Here is a 22,786-nt window from a genome sequence, read left to right as displayed (position 1 = left end):
GTGGGGGAATGGGTCAGGCTGCAGGAAGGAAGGATTAGGGATTAGGGCTGACATAGTTACCTTGTAGGTGCTGGTATCCTGTGTCGGGATGCCGCTGTCTGTATTCTGACTGCTGCATCCCGAGCGCCAGGATCCCAATAACTTCCCTTATGGAGCAATCCAGAGAAACCTCACATAACATATGTTTATTATATTATAGGCACAAATGCGAAAATAGCTTAGACCAGTGGTTCCCAAACTGGGTGCTGTGGCACCCTGGGGCGCTTTACGGCACTTGTAGGTGTGCCCTGGGTTGATGGTCCAGGACCAACTCAAATTATTTATGGTCAATGTAATAAGCAAAACCAGTGCTTGTGGCTTCCAATCATAATATAATATATGTGGACAAACAGAAGCAAACCATGTTCCTCGCCACATAAATGAGCCTAAGGATGACCTATAAACACAATTTACTTAATTTTATATTTCTATCTGAATTTCTCAATAAGAAACTTTTGGCCTCGGGGTGTCGTGAAAAAAATTCTGCTACTCTAGGGGAGACATGTCAAACTCGCCGCATGGAGACCACAACATATACTTTTGCAGCCCAAGTTTACTTTAAAAAAAAAAAAAACAATGGAATACGGGCCGCCACCACTGGATGAGTTACTGTTGGCCTGTCTGCTGTGATCGGAACCTAGCTCTAATCAGGCAACATTCACAGCTCTGCACATGCGCGAGAAGATAGTGATAGAGATGGGGAAATGTCCATGGGGAAAGCTGCTGCACATGCCCGGCTGCCTTTGCAAAGCTCTGCCTCCCCGCCGCATCCCTCTTGCTCAGTGCCTTTAGCACTGAAGCCATCACGCCCTGTATGAGTGTGTGTGCACAACTGCCCTGTGTATCCAGCTGCCCTAATTGCAGGATTCTTATGGAATCTGGATAGAAAAACATCTCTCAACAAAAAAGGTAAATTGAAAGGGGCTGGCTCAGGAGGCACAGAAGGCTTGTGGCTGGAGGGGACACAAGGAGCAAGAGGGGATATCAGGGGGCAAGTGGCTGGACTGGAGGGATAGAGGGGGGGTGGAAGTGACGCATTTTACTAGCTCACACGGATATGTATTATACAGGAGAGGGGACTGCACAGTGATATATGAAGGGGAATAACACAGCTCCCAGCTCACACTAATATTTATTATAGAGGAGGGAACCACACAGTGACATATGAGGGGGAATAACAGCTCCCACCTCAAACTGATATGTGGTACTATTATTATTATACAGAGGAGGGGGACCGCACAGCAATGTATGAGGAGGAATACCACAGCTCTCAGCTCACGCTATATTAAAGTTGTTTTCTTCCCAATACTTGATATCTCTTCGATTATACTTTATTGTTTTATAATACACTTTCAAAAGTGCATATAAAACTTTTTTTTTTTGCGGCCCACACAAGAATAAAATCTTGATTATTCAGGAACCACTGGCTTAGACTGTTACAGGTACTCACCTGATAAGGAAAAAACAAAATGCTTATTTAGAAGGCCAATTTTATGAAACGTTAGAAATGAACAGAAGCCTTGAAGCAATCTAGCTCTCCAGGCAAGGCTGCAGTTCTGAAAAGAAACACTGACAGCTGGAAGAGAAGTCTGGATTATAAACTTCAAGCATATCTGGAGAGTTATAGGCTACATGAGTCTTCTGTAGACAGATAGGGCATTAAACTGCACCTTTTCAATGCCAAAAGAGACAAGATAAGTGGGTCAGGTTAAATAAAAAGACAGTTTATCAATGACAACGTATTCAAGGTCTTGTTAAAGCAACTCCATTAGTAATCTAGGCTTTAAGAAAAGTGTACTCATTTAAGTAAAAAGGATGTGTACAATAACTATCAGGGACAGCAAGGAAGTGTGCCAGTACCTTACATATTGCTCTACCCAAAGTGCAGTGGTAGGAAAAAAACAGTATTTTTACCAAAGTAGGATGCTTTTACAGAAAAAGGACTCTTCCAGAGACTTCCCCCATAGTTGGTGCCCCTTCCTCTGCTCTGCATACTGCCACCAATGGAATTAAGCAAATGAGTATGGAAAAACAATCAATTCTTTCAGATAGTTAGCATGATAAATAGTAGGTTGTTCAATAGACTATTAAGCCACAAAATGTAAATTTGGTCCCTTCTTTCCTAATTAGGACCCTATTTTTTTTTTTTAATTCCCTACCTCTCCCCCTCAGACTCTCCACAAAACTTAAAACGGGCTTTCAAGACCCACTTCTTCACCAAACCCAGCCAAATCTCATCCTAACCCTCTGTTCCACGCTCTCTATGTACCCCGTCTGTCTACCCCTCCCTTTTAGAATGTAAACTCTCACGAGTAGGGCCCTCTTCCCTCATGTGCTTATCTTTTTTTTTTTTACTTTAATAATCTTCAACTGTACCACATCCAGCAGTCTTCTGCCACCTGATACTTATTCCAGTGTCATCTGCTGATGTAGCTATGTTTATTTACCCTGTACTTGTACTATATCGTCATCAACTGTAAGTTGCTGTTTTTACTGTTTTTGATTATTTGTTTATGTACTCTGTAATTGGGTGCTGCGGAACCCTTGTGGCGCCCTATAAATAAAGGATAATTAATAATAATAATAATAATAATTTTAGCAATAGACATGAGTACATAATGATTTAGAAGATACAGTTTTGTATGTTAGATACCCATATGGTGCTGCCAATCAGGATAAACACACTAAAACAAAAACAGGTTTTCAATTTTAAAAGGCGTTAGCGATACAAAGACAAGAGAGACAGGACAAAGTATCAACTCACCGTCTGTTTGAGAAGAGAAAGCAGGAAGAAGAAAAAAGAAAGCATAAGTAAAAATAAAAAGGAAATGGCAAAAAAGGATAAGCACAACGTTATATACTGAAAAGCAGAAGGATAAGGAATGCAGCGCCAGAATTAAAGTATACCCATCACCGAACACACATTGGAGGGAGTCATCTTGTGGCCTGAACCAACATACAGCCAGTTATTTCACTTGGGACAAGATCACTGAGGCACAAGGCACAAAGTAATACTGCTAGTTCCTAGTGAACTAACAAGTAGTTTGCAGTCGTGTAAATATTAGATCAGTCCACAGATAACAAGTGCATTTTGCAAACCTGTAAATCAGTAAGACAAAAGCAGATTAATACTGTGAAAGGAGGGTGGGGGGGGGGGGGGGGGAGAGGTGGGCTTGAGGAGAAGGATCAATATCTACTATCCCTGCTAATAACTATTAAACAGTTTTGCGGTACATAAATGTTTCCTTTATTTACGTAGTACATGTATTTAAACAAAACCTATCACCATATTTGCTACAGTGTAACTAACAGAAGTACAGGAAAACACGCCGCGCACTCACATATAGCGGAATCCTTTCTGGGAGAGGACAGCATTGAAGAGAGTGGGATTCCAACATTCTAATGAATCTAGCCAGTGAAACATCTGACCTAGAGGCCCTAATGAAATAATGCTTTTTCCAGTCACTACAGAACCTGAAACCTATGCCCCATCACCCTCGCAAACCCTAACCTTAGTAGCTATGGAAACGTTTCAGAAAGGCCTTTTACAAAGGTCTAACAAAAACAAAATAAGAAAAAGTTTTGTTTTCTAAGAAATCGCTTACAATGACCATATAATTTGGGTCTGTATAAAGGAAACACAGTGAATAAGAACACATTGTCAGTTTGTTATACTTATTTTCAAGGTACAAAATAACCTCTTACACAACTTGACACCAATTTAAAATGAAGTAAAAGAACCAATTAACAATAGATCTTTAGTACTGCGATCACACACACACACACACACACACACACTCTCGATTTCAGTTTCTTGCTAGACAATCTTCATATGGGATTAGTGGATATGGGTTACAGCACGGTTAGTAAACAAAAATTCACATTACATAAAAAGTAATAAGCGCTTCTTTAAAAAAAAAAAAACAGATTTACCAACCAAAATTCATCCAATGTATCTTCTTTTACAGCCTCACTAATTTAAAGGATTAAAATACAATAAAGTAAAAAAAAATAGGCAGAAACTGTATAAAAATGTAGTTGAGAATAAAAATTACTGCCCATTATTTTTTGGGGTAATTAGTAAACCGCTCCATATTTGCATCTTTCATCATCTCTTTAAAAGACTCTTATTATTTGTCTTGACATTGTTTAATAGCACTTAAACAGTACAATGTTTATACATGGGATCATTTGTCCTGCACAGCTCATTGAGACTGTAAGAAATCATTGAAGCGTTCCATGACTTTATACATTTCTGCAGCTCATGGAATTCCAGAGGTGACTTTGAATGTGATAACTTAATAATAGAGACCCTCTACTATAGCACCATTGTATTTCTAAAAGAATGGAGAGAAGTTAAAGAAAAATAAAAAAAATAAAAAAAAATTATTATACGAAAAAGGAGACAGATATAGATATATTAGTTTAAGTATAGGGGATGGGGGGGATGATTCAATTTTCTGCAAATACATGGTAATTTACCGCAAGTAAACTTTGTGCACATATCGGGCAAAAATGCGGCTTTTCGCTAGTATGTGCACTCCCGTTTTTAAACCTGTCCAATTGCAAATGTGCCAAAACAGGAGGCGCACGATGATTGACGGCAAAAACAAGTGAAAAGTGTAGGTGAAAATGGGGAAATCTGCAGTACCCCCAAAAAAGCCAAACTAATATAGGATAACAATATAGTAGTATTTGGGGTACAGTACTTCAATTGTGTGAAATTGCTGTTAAATATGTATTTTTCTAATAAAAAGTGAAAAAGTGTTTTTTGATCAAAATAAATCCTATACAGGTTGAGTATCCCTTATCCAAAATGCTTGGGACCAGAGGTATTTTGGATATCGGATTTTTCCGTATTTTGGAATAATTGCATACCATAATGAGATATCATGGCAATGGGACCTAAATCTAAGCACAGAATGCATTTATGTTTTATATGCACCTTATACACACAGCCTGAAGGTAATTTTAGCCAATATTTTTTATAACTTTGTGCATTAAACAAAGTGTGTCTACATTCACACAATTCATTTATGTTTCATATACACCTTATATACACAGTCTGAAGGTCATTTAATACAATATTTTTAATAACTGTGTATTAAACAAAGTTTGTGTACATTGAGCCATCAGAAAACAAAAGTTTCACTATCTCACTCTCGCTCAAAAAAGTCTGTATTTCGGAATTTTCCGTATTTCGAATATTTGGATATGGGATACTCAACCTGTACTTAAATTAGGGGTACATGAAAATGGGTATAAGTATATATTTGGCTTATTTTAAGCCACTTTAAAAAAATAATAATAATTTTTAAATTCCCCACATAAACAAGACTCTCAGCTGCAAGCCTAAAAACAGATGGGAGTCTCAATCATAAAGCACACCAATATACCTGTCCCATACCATGTACTTTTTCACGACAAAAATTTTACATGAAACATGTCATTAAAAGTAATTAAAAACTTCTATGTGAACCAAATCCCAACCTTAAAATAGGGATTTTCCACGTTTCACATGCTCAGATGGTGGTGAAAAAACATTTGCATTAAACCTAGGGAGAATTATCACCAGTAATTTTTTGCAAACAATTGAATATCTACTTTTCACGAGTCGTGATAAAAGCCCCGTTTTCGTGGCCAACTGAATTCCCCCTGATATCAGTGATGAGTTAAAGAAGTAGATTGAGTGCAGTAAATGTAGTTTACCTAAGTTTCTTCTATTTTTAGGTACAGTTTGCCAAAATGAAGATGCATCATCTTAGGGGGATATTCAATTGTTTGAAAAGTCAGTTGTGCGTCTGTTTTTTCCTATCTAATAGAGAGGAAAAAACAGACACCCAACTGACTTTCCAAACATTTAAATTTCCCCCCTTAATCTGATCCTTTTGTGGATCCTGAAACCTCCGATTTAAGATCAAAAATAAGATTTTAAACCTACTGGTAAATCTTTTTCTCCTAGTCCGTAGAGGATGCTGGGGACTCCGTAAGGACCATGGGGTATAGACGGGCTCCGCAGGAGACATGGGCACTATAAAGAACTTTAGATGGGTGTGCACTGGCTCCTCCCTATATGCCCCTCCTCCAGACCTCAGTTAGAGAACTGTGCCCAGAGGAGACGGACAGTACGAGGAAAGGATTTTTGTTAATCTAAGGGCAAGATTCATACCAGCCCACACCATCCACACCGTATAACCTGGAATATATGCAACCAGTCAACAGTATGAACAAAAACAGCATCAGCCAAAGACTGATCTCAACTGTAACTTAACCCTTATGTAAGCAATTACTATATACAAGCCTTGCAGAAATACGTCCGCACTGGGACAGGAGCCAGCATCCTCTACGGACTAGGAGAAAAAGATTTACCGGTAGGTTTAAAATCTTATTTTCTCTTACGTCCTAGAGGATGCTGGGGACTCCGTAAGGACCATGGGGATTATACCAAAGCTCCAGACCGGGCGGGAGAGTGCGGATGACTCTGCAGCACCGATTGAGCAAACATGAGGTCCTCCTCAGCCAAGGTATCAAACTTGTAGAATTTAGCAAAAGTGTTTGAACCCGAACAAGTCGCCGCTTGGCAAAGCTGTAATGCCAAGACGCCTCGAGCAGCTGCCCAAGAAGAGCCCACTTAGTGGAATGGGCCTTTACCGAATTTGGTAACGGCAATCCAGCCGTAGAATGAGCCTGCTGAATCATGTTACAGATCCAGCAAGCAATAGTCTGCTTAGAAGCAGGAGCGCCAACCTTGTTGGCTGCATACAGGATAAACAGTGCCTCTGTTTTCCTAACCCGAGCCGTCCTGGCTACATACATTTTTAAGGCCCTGACTACATCAAGGGACTTGGAATCCTCCAAGTCACCCGTAGCCACAGGTACCACAATAGGTTGGTTCATATGAAACGATGAAACCACTTTAGGCAAAAATTGAGGACGAGTCCTTAATTCCGCTCTATCCACATGGAAAATCAGATAGGGGCTTTTGTGAGACAAAGCCGCCAATTCGGACACCCGCCTTGCAGATGCCAAGGCCAACAACATGACCACCTTCCAAGTGAGAAATTTTAATTCAACCGTTTGAAGAGGTTCAAACCAGTGAGATTTTAGGAACTGTAACACCACCTTAAGGTCCCATGGTGCCAGTGGAGGCACAAAAGGAGGCTGTATGTGTTGCACTCCCTTTACAAAAGTCTGGACTTCTGGGAGAGAAGCCAATTCCTTCTGAAAGAAAATTGATAGGGCCGAAATCTATACCTTAATGGAGCCTAATTTTAGGCCCATATCCACTCCTGTCTGTAGAAAGTGGAGAAAACGGCCCAGATGGAATTCATCAGTAGGAGCATTCTTGGCTTCACACCAAGATACATACTTTCTCCAGATACGGTGATAATGTCTCGCCGTCACATCCTTCCTAGCCTTTATCAGAGTAGGGATGACTTCTTCCGGATTGCCTTTCCCAGCTAGGATTCGGTGTTCAACCGCTATGCCGTCAAACGTAACCGCGGTAAGTCTTGGAACACGCAGGGCCCTTACTGCAACAGGTCCTCTCTGAGAGGAAGAGGCCACGGATCTTCTGTGAGCATTTCCTGAAAATCTGAATACCAGGCCCTTCGAGGCCAATCAGGAACAATGGAGTATTGTCCACACACTTTTTCGTCTTATGATTCTCAATATCTTTGAGATGAGTGGAAGAGGAGGGAACACATAGACCGACTGAAACACCCACGGTGTCACCAGGGCGTCTACTGCTACTGCCTGAGGGTCCCTTGACCTGGAACAATACCTCCGAAGCTTCTTGTTGAGGCGTGACGCCATCATGTCTATTTGAGGAAGTCCCCAATGACTTGTTATCTCTGCAAAAACTTCTTGATGAAGTCCCCACTCTCCTGGATGGAGATCGTGTTTGCTGAGGAAGTCTGCTTCCCAGTTGTCCACTCCCGGAATGAAGACCGCTGCCAACGTGCTTACGTGATTTTCCGCCCAGCGAAGAATCCTGGTGGCTTCCGCCATTGCCGCTCTGCACCTTGTCCCGCCTTGGCGGTTTACATGAGCCACGGCTGTGACGTTGTCTGATTAAATCAGAACCGGTAGGTCGCGAAGAAGATTCTCCGCTTGACGTAGGCCATTGTATATGGCCCTCAATTCCAGTAAATTGATGTGTATACAAGCCTCCTGGCTTGACCATAGTCCCTGAAAGTTTTTTCCTAGTGTGACTGCTCCCCATCCTCGGAGGCTCGCGTCCGTGGTCACCAGAACCCAGTCCTGAATGCCGAACCTGCGACCCTCTAGAAGGTGAACACTCCGTAGCCACTACAGGAGAGATACTCTGGCCCTGGGGGACAGGCTTATTTTCTGATGAATTTGAAGATGGGACCCGGACCACTTGTTCAGAAGGTCCCACTGAAACGTCCTCGCATGAAACCTGCCAAAGGGGATGGCCTCGTAGGTCGCCACCATTTTCCCCAGTACACGAGTGCATTGATGGACTGACACTCTTTAACAGGTCTCTTACCATGTTCTGGAGTTCCTGGGCTTTTTCCATTGGGAGAAAAACCCTCTTTTGTTCTGTGTCCAGAATCATGCCTAAGAAAGATAGCCGAGTTGTTGGAACCAACTGTGACTTTGGTAGTCAGAATCCAGCCATGTTGCTGCAGCACTATCAGGGAGAGCGCCACACTTTTCAGCAACTGATCTCTCGATCTCGCTTTTATCAGGAGATCGTCCAAGTACGGGATAATTGTGACTCCATGACGGCGCAGGAACACCATCATTTCCGTCATTAACTTGGTGAAAATCCTCGGGCCCGTGGAAAGCCCAAACGGCAACGTCTGAAACTGGTAATGACAGTCCTGTACAGCGAATTTCAGGTACGCCTGATGAGGGGGATATATGGGGACATGAAGGTATGCGTCCTTTATGTCCAGTGACACCATAAAATCCCCCCCTTTCAGGCTGGAGATAACTGCCCGGAGCGATTCCATCTTGAATTTGAACTTTTTCAAGTACAGGTTCAGGGATTTTAAATTTAGAATGGGTCTGACCGAGCCATCCGGTTTCGGGACCACAAATAGGGTTGAATAGTACCCCTTCCCCTGTTGAACTAGGGGAACCTCGACAACCACTTGTTGTTGACACAGTTTTTGAATTGCAGCTAAAACTATCTCCCTTTCCGGGGAAGAAGCTGGTAAAGCCGATTTGAAAAACCGGCGAGGAGGCACGTCTTCGAATTCCAGCTTGTAACCCTGGGATACAATTTCCATTGCCCAAGGATCCACGTCTGACTGAACCCAGACGTGGCTGAAGAGTCGAAGACGTGCCCCCACCGGCGCAGATTCCCTCAGTGGAGCCCCAGCGTCATGCGGTGGATTTAGTAGAAGCCGGGGAGGACATCTGCTCCTGGGAACTAGCCGTAGCAGGCAGTCTTTTCCCTCTACCCTTACCTCTGGCGAAGAAGGAAGAGCCCCGACCTCTTCTGGACTTTAGATTTACCCGCGGTAGCTGTGGAAACCAGGTCCGCGAGACCTTCCCCAAATAAATCCTCACCTTTGTAAGGTAAAACTTCCTTATGCTTCTTTGAGTCGGCATCACCCATCCACTGGCGGGTCCACAGGGCTCACCTAGCAGAAATCGCCATGGCGTTGGCTCTCAGACCAACGTCTCTCTGAGCGTCTCTTATATATAAGACTGCGTCTTTAATGTGACCTAAGGTCAATAAAATGGTATCCCTATCCAGGGTATCAATGTCAGCTGACAAAGTATCCGTCCAAGCCGCAACAGCGCTATAAACCCAAGCCGACGCTATTGCCGGTATGTGTATAAATTGATTTTAAGGTAGTTTCCTGTCTGCGATCAGCAGGGTCTTGAAGGCTGCCGTGTCTGGAGACGGTAGCGCCACCTTTTTGGTCAAGCGCGTTAACGCCTTGTCCACCCTGGGTGAGGATTCCCACCGTAACCTGTCCTGAGCAGGGAAAGGATACGCCATAAGAATTCTTTTGGGAATCTGCAGCTTCTTGTCTGGAGTTTCCCAAGCCTTTTCAAATAACGCGTTCAGCTCATGAGATGGGGGAAAGGTTACCTCAGGTTTTTTTTCCTTAAACATGTGTACCCGCTTGTCAGGGTCAGAGGGGTCATCTGTGATATGTAAAACATCCTTTATTGCAATAATCATATAATGAATACTTTTGGACACCCTGGGGTGTAACCTCGCATCATTGTAGTCGACACCGGAGTCAGAATCCGTGTCGGTATCAGTGTCTGCTACTTGGGACAGGGGACGTTTCTGAGACCCTGAAGTGCCCTGTGACACAGTCAAAGCCATGGATTGACTCCCTGTTCTATCCCTGGACTCTGCTTTGTCCATTCTCTGATGTAATAAAAACATATTTGCATTTAAAACATTCAACATTTCCAACCAATCAGGTGTCGGCGTTGCCGACGGAGACACCACAATCATCTGCTCCACCTCCTCCTTAGATGAGCCTTCCGCTTCAGACATGCCGACACACGCGTACCGACACCCCCACACACTCAGGGATATATCTACATGGAGACAGTTCCCCAATAAGGCCCTTTGGAGAGACAGAGAGAGAGTATGCCAGCACACACCCAGCGCCAACTGACACTGGAAACAAAATTCCCAGATAAAACAGCGTGTATATATATATATATATATATATATATATATACACACACACACACACACACACACACACACACACACACACACACATACACACACACATATACATACATACATACATACATACACTCACTGCGCCAATTAAAAAAGTGCCCCTCCCCCTCTTTTTTGCCCTCTGTCACCATGTTCAGCAGGGGAGAGTCCGGAGAGCCAGCTTCTCTGCAGTGTGCTGTGGAGAAAATGGCGCTGGTTAGTGCTGGAGGATCAAGCTCCGACCCTTCAGCGGCAGGCTTCGGTTCCGCTCAAATTTCCAATACTGGCGAGGGATTATTTAATATACTGCCTCCGCAGCCTATATATATGTTAGCCAGTCCCTAGAGGTTTATTATTGCTGCCCAGGGCGCCCCCCCTGCGTCCTGCACCCTTCAGTGCCCGGTGTGTGTTGTATGTGGGAGCAATGGCGTGCAGCGTTACCTCAGAGAAGATCTGAAGTCTTCTGCCGCCTTTGAAGTCTTCTTTCTTTTTATACTCACTGGCTTCTATCTTCCGGCTCTGTGAGGACGGCGGCGCGGCTCCGGGACGAACGGCGAGGGTGAGACCTGCGCTCTGGAGCTAATGGTGTCCAGTAGCCTAAGAAGCAGAGCCTATCATTTAAGTAGGTCTGCTTCTCTCCCTACAGTCCCACAATGCGGATGTAGTATCCGAAACATGCGTGGATTGTGAGGAAGAAATGGTCCGCTTATATGACCCTTTGGTACTAGGGGGGCGAGGGTCAGGCTTTTGTTTAACCAAGGATTTACTACAGGGACAATACGTGATTGTACAGGCACAGTAGGTCCCACAGGGGACAAGTCCCACAAGTCTCGTTACTAGCGTAGTCAGTAAATTAGAAAAAGCAGCCCAAGGTGGGTCTTGGTGCGCCACCGGTGGTGCAGGCTGTCCGGGGGGTACAGAATCCCCAATACCTGGACCCTCAGCTGGAATATTTTCCTCAGATAAATCCGTGGCGTCAGCACTGCATGATGCAGGATCAGCCACAGATCTCCCGCCCTGTGACGCAGACATTATTGGAGAATGTAGCTCTAGGGCCTAACAGTACAATATAGCCAGACACAGTTCCTGACAAAAATAGGATTTTAATACCTACCAGTAAATCCTTTTCTCCTAGTCCGTAGAGGATGCTGGGGACTCCAAAAGGACCATGGGGTATAGACTGGATCCGCAGGAGACATGGGCACACTAAAAGACTTTGACTGGGTGTGAACTGGCTCCTCCCTCTATGCCCCTCCTCCAGACCTCAGTTATAGGAACTGTGCCCAGGGGAGACGGACATTTCGAGGAAAAGGATTTTTGTTAAACTAAGGGCGAGATACATACCAGCTCACACCACAAACACACCGTACAACTGGAATAGCAGGAATACCAGATAACAGTATGAACTAACAACAGCAACAAGCTGAATATAACTGATACACAACCTTCGTGTAACCAAAAACAACAAGTATCAATACAACTGCAAGAACCAGTTCGCACTGGGATGGGCGCCCAGCATCCTCTACGGACTAGGAGAAAAGGATTTACCGGTAGGTATTAAAATCCTATTTTCTCTTACATCCTAGAGGATGCTGGGGACTCCAAAAGGACCATGGGGTTTATACCAAAGCTCCAGACCGGGAGGGAGAGTGCGGACGACTCTGCAGCACCGATTGAGCAAACATGAGGTCCTTCTCAGCCAGGGTATCAAACTTGTAGAACTTAGCAAAAGTGTTTGAACCCGACCACGTAGCTGCTCGGCAAAGTTGAAGTGCCGAGACCCCTCGGGCAGCCGCCCAAGATGAGCCCACCTTCCTGGTAGAATGGGCCTTTATTGACTTCGGCAACAAGAACCCAGCTGAAGAATGAGCGTGCTGAATCGTATTACAAATCCAGCGTGCAATAGTCTGCTTGGAAGCAGGATTTCCAATCTTGTTGGAAGCATACAGGACAAACAGAGCTTCCGTTTTCCTAGCAAGAGCCGTTCTGGCGACATAAATTTTCAAAGCTCTTACGAAATCAAGAGATTTTGGCACCGCCACAGCATCCGTAGCCACAGGTACCACAATAGGTTGATTTATGTGAAACGAAGAAACCACCTTCGGCAGAAATTGTTGACGAGTCCTCAATTCCGCTCTATCCACATGAAAAATCAAATATGGGCTCTTGTGAGACAAAGTCGCCAGTTCTGACACTCGTCTGGCAGACGCCAAGGCCAAAAGCATGACCACTTTCCAAGTGAGAAACTTTAACTCAACCTTTCGCAAAGGTTCAAACCAGTGAGACATAAGAAACTGCAACACCACTTCAAGATCCCACGGTGCCACGGGTGGCACAAATGGAGGATGGATATGCAGCACTCCCTTCACAAAAGTCTGAACCTCAGGAAGGGCGGTCAATTCTTTTTGAAAGAAAATAGATAAAGCCGGAATCTGCACTTTGATGGAACCCAATTTCAGGCCTGCATCCACGCCTGCCTGCAAAAAATGAAGGAAACGACCCAAGTGAAATTCCCCCGCAGGAGCTGTTTTGGTTTCACACCACGGCACATATTTTCTCCAAATACGGTGATAATGTTTTGCCGTGACCTCCTTTCTAGCCTTAAGGAGAGTGGGGATGACTTCCCCGGGAATACCTTTACGAGCTAGGATTTGGCGTTCAACCTCCATGCCGTCAAACGCAGCCGTGGTAAGTCTGGAAACACGCATGGCCCCTGCATTAACAGGTCCTCTCTTAGAGGGAGTGGCCAAGGATCTTCTATGAGCAATTTCCGAAGATCCGGATACCAGGCCCTCCGTGGCCAATCTGGAATGACGAGTATTGCCTGAACCCTTGTTCGTCTTATGATCCTCAGCACTCTTGGAATGAGAGGAAGCAGGGGGAACACATACACCGACTGAAACACCCACGGAATTACCAGGGCGTCCACTGCACTGGCTGGGGGTTCCCTTGACCTGGAACAATACATCGGAAGCTTCTTGTTGAGGCGAGACGCCATCATGTCTATTTCAGGAATTCCCCAACGCCTTGTCACTTCTGCAAACACCTCTGGATGAAGGGCCCACTCTCCTGGATGGAGATCGTGTCTGCTGAGAAAGTCTGCTTCCCAGTTGCCCACGCCCGGAAGGAAAACTGCTGACAGAGCGCTCAGTTCCGCCCAGCGGAGAACTTTTGTGGCCTCCGCCACTGCTCTTTGTTCCGCGTTGGCGGTTTACGTACGCCACCGCTGTTATGTTGTCCGACTGGATCAGGACAGGTAGACCTTGAAAAAGGTTCTTCGCTTGCAGAAGGCCGTTGTAAATGGCTCTTAACTTGAGAACATTTATGTGGAGACAAAACTCCTGGCTTAACCATTTTCCCTGGAAACTTCTTCCTTGTGTGACTGCACCCCAGCCTCGGAGACTTGCATCCGTGGTCAGCAGGACCCAATCCTGGATTCCGAATCTGCGTCCCTCTAGAAGGTGAGAACTTTGCAGCCACCACAGGAGAGAAATTCTGGTCCTGGAAGATAGATTTATTTTCCGGTGCATGTGCAGGTGAGACCCGGACCATTTGTTCAACAGATCCCACTGAAACACCCGGGCATGAAACCTGCCAAACGGAATGGCTTCGTAAGCCGCAACCATCTTCCCTAGCACTCGAGTGCATTGATGAATAGACACTCTTGCCGGTTTCAGAATCTCCTTGACCATGGTCTGGATTTCCAGAGCTTTTTCCGCCGGAAGAAACACTCTCCGTAGTTCTGTGTCTAGGATCATGCCCAAGAAGGGCAGCCGAGATGTCGGAATCAACTGAGACTTTGGCAAATTGAGAATACAACTATGATGTTGCAGAACCGTCAGGGAGAGTTCCACACTTCTTAGCAACTGCTCTTTTGATCTCGCCTTTATCAGGAGATCGTCCAAGTACGGGATAATTCTGATACCCTGCTTGCGTAGGAGTACCATCATTTCCGCCATCACCTTGGTAAAGACCCTCGGGGCCGTGGAAAGCCCAAACGGCAACGTCTGAAATTGGTAATGACAATCCTGCACCGCAAATCTTAGGAAGGCCTGATGAGGAGGATATATCGGGACGTGTAAGTAGGCATCCTTTATGTCGACTGACGCCATAAAATCCCCCTCTTCTAAGCTGGAGATCACAGCTCGAAGAGATTCCATCTTGAACTTGAAAGTTTTCAAGTATGGATTGAGGGATTTTAGGTTCAGAATCGGTCTGACCGAGCCGTCCGGCTTAGGCACGACAAAGAGGTTCGAATAGAACCCTTCCCCCCGTTGGGACTGGGGAACCGGGACAATGACCCTCTGTTGACACAGCTTTTGTATCGCAGCGTTTACTACTTCTCTTTCTGGAAGAGAAACTGGCAAGGCCAATTTGAAAAAGCGGCGGGGGGGCATCTCCTGAAACTCCAGTTTGTACCCTTGGGACACTATGTCTAAGACCCAAGGATCCAGGGCCGATTGAAACCAGACCTGACTGAAGATTCGGAGACAGCCCCCCACTGGCACGGACTCCCATAGGGGAGCCCCAGCGTCATGCGGTGGACTTGGCAGTGGCGGGGGAGGACTTTTGGTCCTGGGCGCCAGACACAGCAGGCGACCTTTTTCCCCTTCCTCTACCTTTTGAAGCGAGGAAGGACGAACCCCTTCCTTTTTTGTATATATTAGGCCGAAAGGACTGCATCTGATAATGGGGCACCTTTTTCTGTTGTGCGGGAACATAAGGAAGAAAAGATGACTTACCCGCAGTAGCGGTAGACACCAGGTGAGCGAGGCCGTCACCAAACAAGACACTACCTTTAAAATCAGGATTTTGGTACTTACCGATAAATCCCTTTCTCCGATTCCACAGGGGCCACTGGAGTGTAGTTACAATGGGGAGATAGTTGGTAGTATTGGGAGCTGGCACTTTAAAAATTCTCACACTGTGGCTAGCTCCTCCCCTACTATCTCCCCTCCAAGCCAGTCTACGTTAAACTGTGCCCGAGGAGAGCTGTAGTAACCAAACCGTAAGGCAGAGGAGGTTAGCGACGCCCTGTAAACCAGGCGAACACAAACTAAACCTGGAACGGAAGCTGACAAAAACCAGGCTAGCCTGAACCCAACAAGCAGTCATATGGTGATCTGCAAACCGTTAATCAAACAAAAATCAGGAGAAACAGCGCTGGGCGGGCGTCCAGTGGCCCCTGTGGAATCGGAGAAAGGGATTTATCGGTAAGTACCAAAATCCTGATTTCTCCTTCATCCACTAGGGGCCACTGGAGTGTAGTTACAATGGGGACGTCCCAGAGCTCCCAAAAACGGGTGGGAAAGCGCTGAGAGTCCTGTAAAGACTGCTCGGCCAAACAGTGATGCAGAGGCCGTAAAAGTGTCAAACTTGTAGAATTTGACAAAACGAATGTCGGTTTGACCAAGTATCCGCCCGACAAAATATTCATGGAGACCCCGCGGGCGGCTGCCCATGAAGGTCTTACAATGCGCGTAAAGCGCGCTGAAATGGAAAACGGAGGCTCCCTAGTAACCGCCAAGAAGACTGTCTGATGATCAGATGTATACCACTGTCCAGCCTATGCTGGGACCCCGGCTATTTAGTACGGGAGCATCGTACAGAGCAAAGAAGAAAAACACTTCATCGAATAGCCTGAGACCTCTGTAGAGAGAGTTGGCGAGCCCTGACAACATTCAGAGAGGATTGAAAAACACTAGTGTCAGATTTATATGAAAAATGGACATCCCCTCTGGAAGAAACGACCGCTGAAGCCGAAGCACAGCCAGAGGAGTTGCCAATAGAGTACTCCCTGAACAAGAGGCCGAACTTACTGCCGCTAGGCTAATATCATTTGGAAGAAAAGCGAAAAAGGCAGAGACCTAAAATTCCGGTCAGTGTGGTTTGAAGCGCAGCGGAGCAAAAACCTCCCAGAGAAACCAAAGATGAATGGTAACTGGAAGAAGGGGGAAAAACCCCTTTTTTCCTTATTATGTCCTATAAAGTTTTCCAAAAGTGGCAAAATCGAGAAGAGGTAACAGACTTTTAGCCTACAGCACCTGGTATTCCCAGGCGGTCTCCCATCCAAGTACTAACCAGGCCTGACCCTACTTAGCTTCCAAGATCAGACGAGATCGGGCGTGTTCAGGGTGGTGTGGCCGTAGGCTCTGAAGTCGGGGCCCAGTAGGCCTAACCGAACTAGGGAACTCCTCCCTTCTGAGGTCTCGTGAACAGTCACACGGGTCAATGAAACCAGTGTAAGATTGAACAAGGAGAAAAAAGGAGCCTGTTGAAGTAGACAGTCCAGTCGAGGTAGGAGCCACGGCTCCTCTACTGACAACAGGCGTATCTGTATCTTCAAGTCATGCGTGGCCCAACCAGCGCCACCGAGAGGACTAGCACGCATAATCCCCTCCTGTGTTACTGAACATGAAGTAGAAATAGAAAAGGAGGCAGGATAGAATAACCAGAAAACTCCCCGGAGCCGAGGGCCTCCACGGCTACTGCCGCCAGAGCTCACGTCCGAGAGTAATAAAGGGTTAAAGAGTCCGTCAGAACGCCCTGAGGTCGATCCGAAATCTCCGCCCACAGCTGACCAGCTGACAAAACTCCGGGGCATGTTCCCTCACCCAGGAGTCTGACCTGGTGGCTTGATCTGGAAACAAGATTGTTGTCCCCCGCTCCGAGAGGAATGGAGGCGACCCTTCATTGCGTCGCAACTTGACTGAAGTAATAGAGTCTCTGGTGCCGAGGAATGAAAAGAACCTCTGACGGACCGTGTTGAGAAACGTCTATGCGGAGCATAAATTGGATCTGTGTCGAATCCGAAACTCCTGGATCCTCCGGATATTCAGAAGCCACGTAATGTACAGAGTGGGATAGTAGCAGTAAATTGTCCCATTAGGGAAACAACGTCACCCACTGCCCTTGAAAAAGAGTTATTCTGTGATCTTCCTAAACTCTGTGGGAGCGGAAGAGAGAAGAGGAAAGGACTGACAGTGAAAATGAGAATCCTGTTAAGGGGGAATCTGAGAAAAGCCTGTCCAACGGAAATCAGTAAACAGGTATCTCTGAAGACAAGGGACACGTAAAACTCCCTTTCTTGTTCCAACTAGCAATCACAGACTAAAAGGATTGTAAGGCCAGAATAGGCCTGTCCGAGCCACTTGGCTTCGGAACGTGAAAAGAAAACAAAGGCCTGAGAACTGTCCTAATTCAAATGATATGTGAAAAACAGGGATCAACACCCTTTGCGGTTAGAAACCTATGGAGCGCAGCCTGCAGTATGACTTTCTTGTCATCGTAAATCGGCCGACCCATGCCGAGGGACTCCTGAGACGGTTGTAACCGCCCAAGCCTTCTCCCATCGACCTGCGCCTACCCTGGGACCCTCCAGGTGGTAGGAAAGTCTGTGTAATGGGTGTATAGGATGACATTAAATCAAACTGGACCGAGGATGTTGAACCTCTGCTTCAGCCTTTTTACCCTGAGAACCCCTGGCGACGAAGATATCACCCGTGTGGAGTCGAAAGCCTGAAAAGGCACGGAAAAAACTAAAGGAAAGACCAGTAAAGGTCTGTCTTGGAACTGGGGCAGTAGTAGGAGAAAGCAAAATGGACCTACCTCCAATGGTTCAAGAAATCCTGCAGAAAGTTCCTTCCCCAGAACCATCTGCCCCGTAGGATTTCCTGTTCCTCTGTCACTGTCGCAGCCCCAGAGGTCGTCGGGTTAAGACAGCCCAAGCGAAGATGCAGGGTCCGAGTCTGTAGACGTGGAGACCTCCAAAGAACAAAGCAGAATCGTGATTCTGACCTGTACCAAAGTATCAATTGATCCTGATGCGAAGCATCCTGTAACCTAGAGGACAATCGTTCCCCAACCTACCTGCTCCGGACACGGTATAACCGCGCTGCCGCATATGTCGATGGATCCCTGAGCAAGGTTGCCTCAGGAAAACGGCGGCTTGTTGGACTGACGATACATCGAGGGGTATACCCTAGAGAGGTTCTGATACGATCTCCTGCCATCTGCGGGGAAAGGATAGGAAAACAAACATTGTTTGATACCTGATACTGTGTATTCGGGTGTCTGTCGGCCGCCTACCGGAGCCTGCCCAGCTCATCCGAAACTGGACCAGTCGCTGTCATTTCGTCATTGGCGTGGAACCTTGATGGACTTGACGTGTCCTCCTCCTTTACCTGCAGTATCAGATGAACTGCTGTATAATGTACCTGGATATTCTGAGACACTGGTTCAGATCCACAGAAAACAGACATCCGTAATGCATGGAATGTTAGCAAGGTTCCCTTTTGGAAAGGTGAAATGACGTACAATCTGGTTAACAGTGACATTACCTGTATAATCTGAGCTGTTCAAACAGGAGTGTCCTGCAGGTGTGCGGAGGGCTAAGCAGATGGCTCCACCGCATACTTCACACCTAAGAGGGAATTCTTCGACTATCCCAGGTGAGACAAACGACAGGAGAAAAGGTGGGTTAAATAAACACAGCCCTATGCAAGGTCTGCACTATAATGTGTGACCGACCCGATTCAAATAAACTTTCTGGAGCAGCGGAGACCTTAACCAGTAGCGCTGCGCTGTGGGACAGGAGTCTTAGCCCTAGGCTTTAGGAGCTCTCCTTAAAGTTTTGTTTGGATTCAAACCCCTGTTCAGATACCCTTACTAGCGTACTGAGCCACAGCGCTATTTGTCTGATGCCTTACACACATTCCCCAATTACAAATAGCATTAGTAACTAGTGACACCAAGGAATAATAAAGGGAAGGCAACACCCCGCCCTGTATTTAGTGTACCGCTAATTAAGGTGCACCAGACGTTTCTCGGAGGTTCCGCTGGCTTTTCAAAATGGTGACCAGCCTGTGAGAAAAGATGGGGGAAAATGTTATGTGGCAAGGTGGGATATTCTGTTATTAGAAAACATTGCGGAAGTGTTTCTTTTATCCCCTATATATGGTATTGTATGGATATATCTATATACATACCCACACACACACACACTTAAAAATATATATATATATATATATATATATATATACACACACATACAAACATAATTATATATGTATATATACACACACACCACCGTGAAACCCACCGGGTAGATAAATACTATCTATGTGAACCCAATAGGGTAGATAAATACTGTGTATTTGTAGGTAAATAAATACTGCACAGTAGATTATTAAATTATTAATGAGCTGAGTCCCAGCTCCTGTAATAGAGCAGATTTCCTGATTTGCATGTAGGGAAATGCTGGGTAGAGGACTCTACTGCAGGAGGAATGTATCTATATTTCAGCAGCATGAAGTATCGAAAAGTTACAAACTCCAGAGCCAGGGTCTGTTGCCTAGCGACAGTGAGACCTGGGAGCCCGCTGAGTAAAGCGGGTTATAAGCCTTTACTCACCCCTCCTTGCAAAGAAATCCTCCCTGCACAGCCAGGAGAGGAATGAGCCTTCAGTGTGAGCACACACTGGAGCGGCGTGCTGGAGCGGAGAGAGCCCGCCGTACAGAGCGGGAGTTAGCTCCGCCCCCCTGCCTCGGCGCGCAAATGTTATCCCCCGGCCGCCTTGCTGCGGTCGGAGTAAATGTAACCCACGGTTTGTTGCTGCCGTCTGCATATTGTAATATATGCTGCGGCCGGGGATCGGTGCTGAGAGTCTGAGCCCGCCGGACGGAGCGGGAGTTAGCTCCGCCCCTCTGCTCCGGCGCCACTTATATTTTAAAATCAGTTTTTGACCCGGCTGCCTGTAAGCTTGTCTGTGCGGCCGTGTAAATGTTTATGACCCGGCTATCACCCGGCTGAAGAGCACTGAGCCCGCTTACAGAGCGGGCTGAAGCTCCGCCCCCCACATAATGGCGCCAAGTGTGGCTCTTTCTGCTGCAGTCTGGTCATCTATTCACTGAGCTACCGCAGCCATATAGATTTCAAACACTGTTCTTTAAGATAGAGTGGGACTTGAACCCAGGACAACTGGTTGTAAGTCAGAGGCTCTCACCACCAGGCTAAATCCTGGGTGGATTAGAAACACAGTAAAGACCATCACATCTAAGAGTCTCACTCTGTAAAATCACCCATCAGTCTGGAGGGGGGGGGGGGGGGGGCTGCGGTGTCCGGCCGGAATCTTCTGTGATGGAGTGGTCCCGACACAAGCCGCACGCAGCGGTGTCCGACCATTTTTTATACTCACCGCTGCCATGCTGCCGGAATCTTCTGCTGGATGGAGTGGCCGCGACACGCGCCGCACGCAGCGGTGTCCGCCAACTCAGGAGAGCTCAGTGTCTCCCTCAGCCGGGGCCCATCCCTAGCCGCACGCAGCTGCGATGGGACCCCGCCGACAGCTCCCGCGGTGCAGACTGGCAGTGGCAGAGCTGCCAGTCTGTGAGTGTAAGTTAGAAAAATAAAATAATAAAGAAAAAATAAAAATTTCTTCAGCTAAACCCAAGTGAACCAGCTCCCTCGGGCACTTAACTAAGACTGGCTTGGAGGGGAGATAGTAGGGGAGGAGCTAGCCACAGTGTGAGAATTTTTAAAGTGCCAGCTCCCAATACTACCAACTATCTCCCCATTGTAACTACACTCCAGTGGCCCCTAGTGGATGAAGGAGAAAGGGAGAGCTTCCATAGCTTTCTTGGAGTCGGCATCAGCATTCCATTGATGAATCCACAGCGCCCTCCTGGCCGAGACCGCCATGGCAATGGCCCTTGATCCCAAGAGGCCAATATCCCTCGCCGCATCCTTTAGGTAAGCTGCAGCGTTCCTGATATAACCAAGAGTCAAAAGAATGTTACCCTTATCAAGGGTATCCATGTCAGATGCCAAATTATCAGCCCGCTTAGCAATAGCACTACTCACCCATGCCGACGCCACGGCAGGCCTGAGGAGTGCACCCGTAGTAACATAAATGGCCTTTAATGTCGTTTCCTGCTTGCGATCCGCAGGATCCTTGAGGGCAGCCGTGTCAGACACGGAAGCGCCACCTCTTTGGACAGTCGGGACAGAGCCTTGTCCACATTGACGACAGGGAGAAATGGGAGTCGTCTCCCAGAGGGGAAAGGATATGCCATAAAGATTCTCTTGGGAATCTGCCACCTTTTGTCAGGCGACTCCCAAGCCTTTTCACAAAGAGCGTTCAGTTTATGAGAGGGGGGAAAATTCACCTCAGGCTTTTTCCCTTTAAATCAGTGATTTTCAACCTTTTTCAACTCGCGGCACACCGACAAGACTTTAAAATTGCCAAGGCACACCATCAGTGCCCCACGGGGGAAAAAACATACAAAAAAACACACATATATTGGCCCCACAGTAATTAAACAAACAACTGGCCCCCACAGTAATACAAACACATTGACCTCCAGTACTTTCACCTCCAACTTAACCTGGTCAGTATTTACTCCTTATATACAGTTTCACTCACTGCCCCCCCATAGTAATTATAGTAATTCTACACACCCAATAGTAATGCCACACACCTGCCCCCCATAGTGATTCCACACGCCTGCCCCCATAGTGATTCCACACTCCTGCCCCCCCCCATAGTTATTACATACACATGCCTCCATAGTAATTCCACATACCTGCCCCTACCCACTGTAATTACACTTCTTAATAATGGGTGTTCTTTTTTTGTATACCTGAAAATAATCTTTCCCTCTCAGGCTCTCAGTGAGGAGAAGTGAGCACTGAGACGTGATCAGGCAGCACGGAGCAGCAGTGGGCGGGTACTGCAGGCGGGAATGGGACGTGCGGTCCGTGACCTATGAGTCATCATAGGTCACTGGAGGGCTCTCGCAGAAGTACAGGGCTGCCCGAGCTGGTCACCGCTGGCGGCGCCAGCTGGGCAGGCATCCCTGGCTGATGGCGGCGGGTCTCTTTGGTGGGTGGCAGCGCATCTCTGGCTGGCGACGGCGGCACACCTGGCAGCTGCTTGCGGCACACTAGTGTGCCGCGGCACACAGGTTGAAAAACGCTGCTTTAAATAAACAAACCCTTGTATCTGGAACAGGAGGTTCCACAGAAATATGTAAAACATCTTTAATAGCCACAATCATGTACTGAATACTCTTTACC

General features: G+C 46.5%; 1 protein-coding gene and 1 non-coding gene across 2 annotated transcripts in view; both read right to left on the bottom strand.

The window, feature by feature from the left end:
- Positions 1-22,786, bottom strand: part of CLTCL1 (clathrin heavy chain like 1) — a 166,144-nt gene that overhangs the window by 92,687 nt on the left and 50,671 nt on the right. The window lies entirely within an intron of this gene.
- LOC134946642 (5S ribosomal RNA) lies at positions 16,744-16,862 on the bottom strand. Its single transcript, XR_010182310.1, has one exon. It is a non-coding gene; the product is annotated as a 5S ribosomal RNA (ribosomal RNA).

Source organism: Pseudophryne corroboree, chromosome 1 (assembly GCF_028390025.1).
Source record: "Pseudophryne corroboree isolate aPseCor3 chromosome 1, aPseCor3.hap2, whole genome shotgun sequence".
Classification (NCBI taxonomy): Eukaryota; Metazoa; Chordata; class Amphibia; order Anura; family Myobatrachidae; genus Pseudophryne; species Pseudophryne corroboree.
This window is presented reverse-complemented; position numbering and strand designations above follow the sequence as displayed.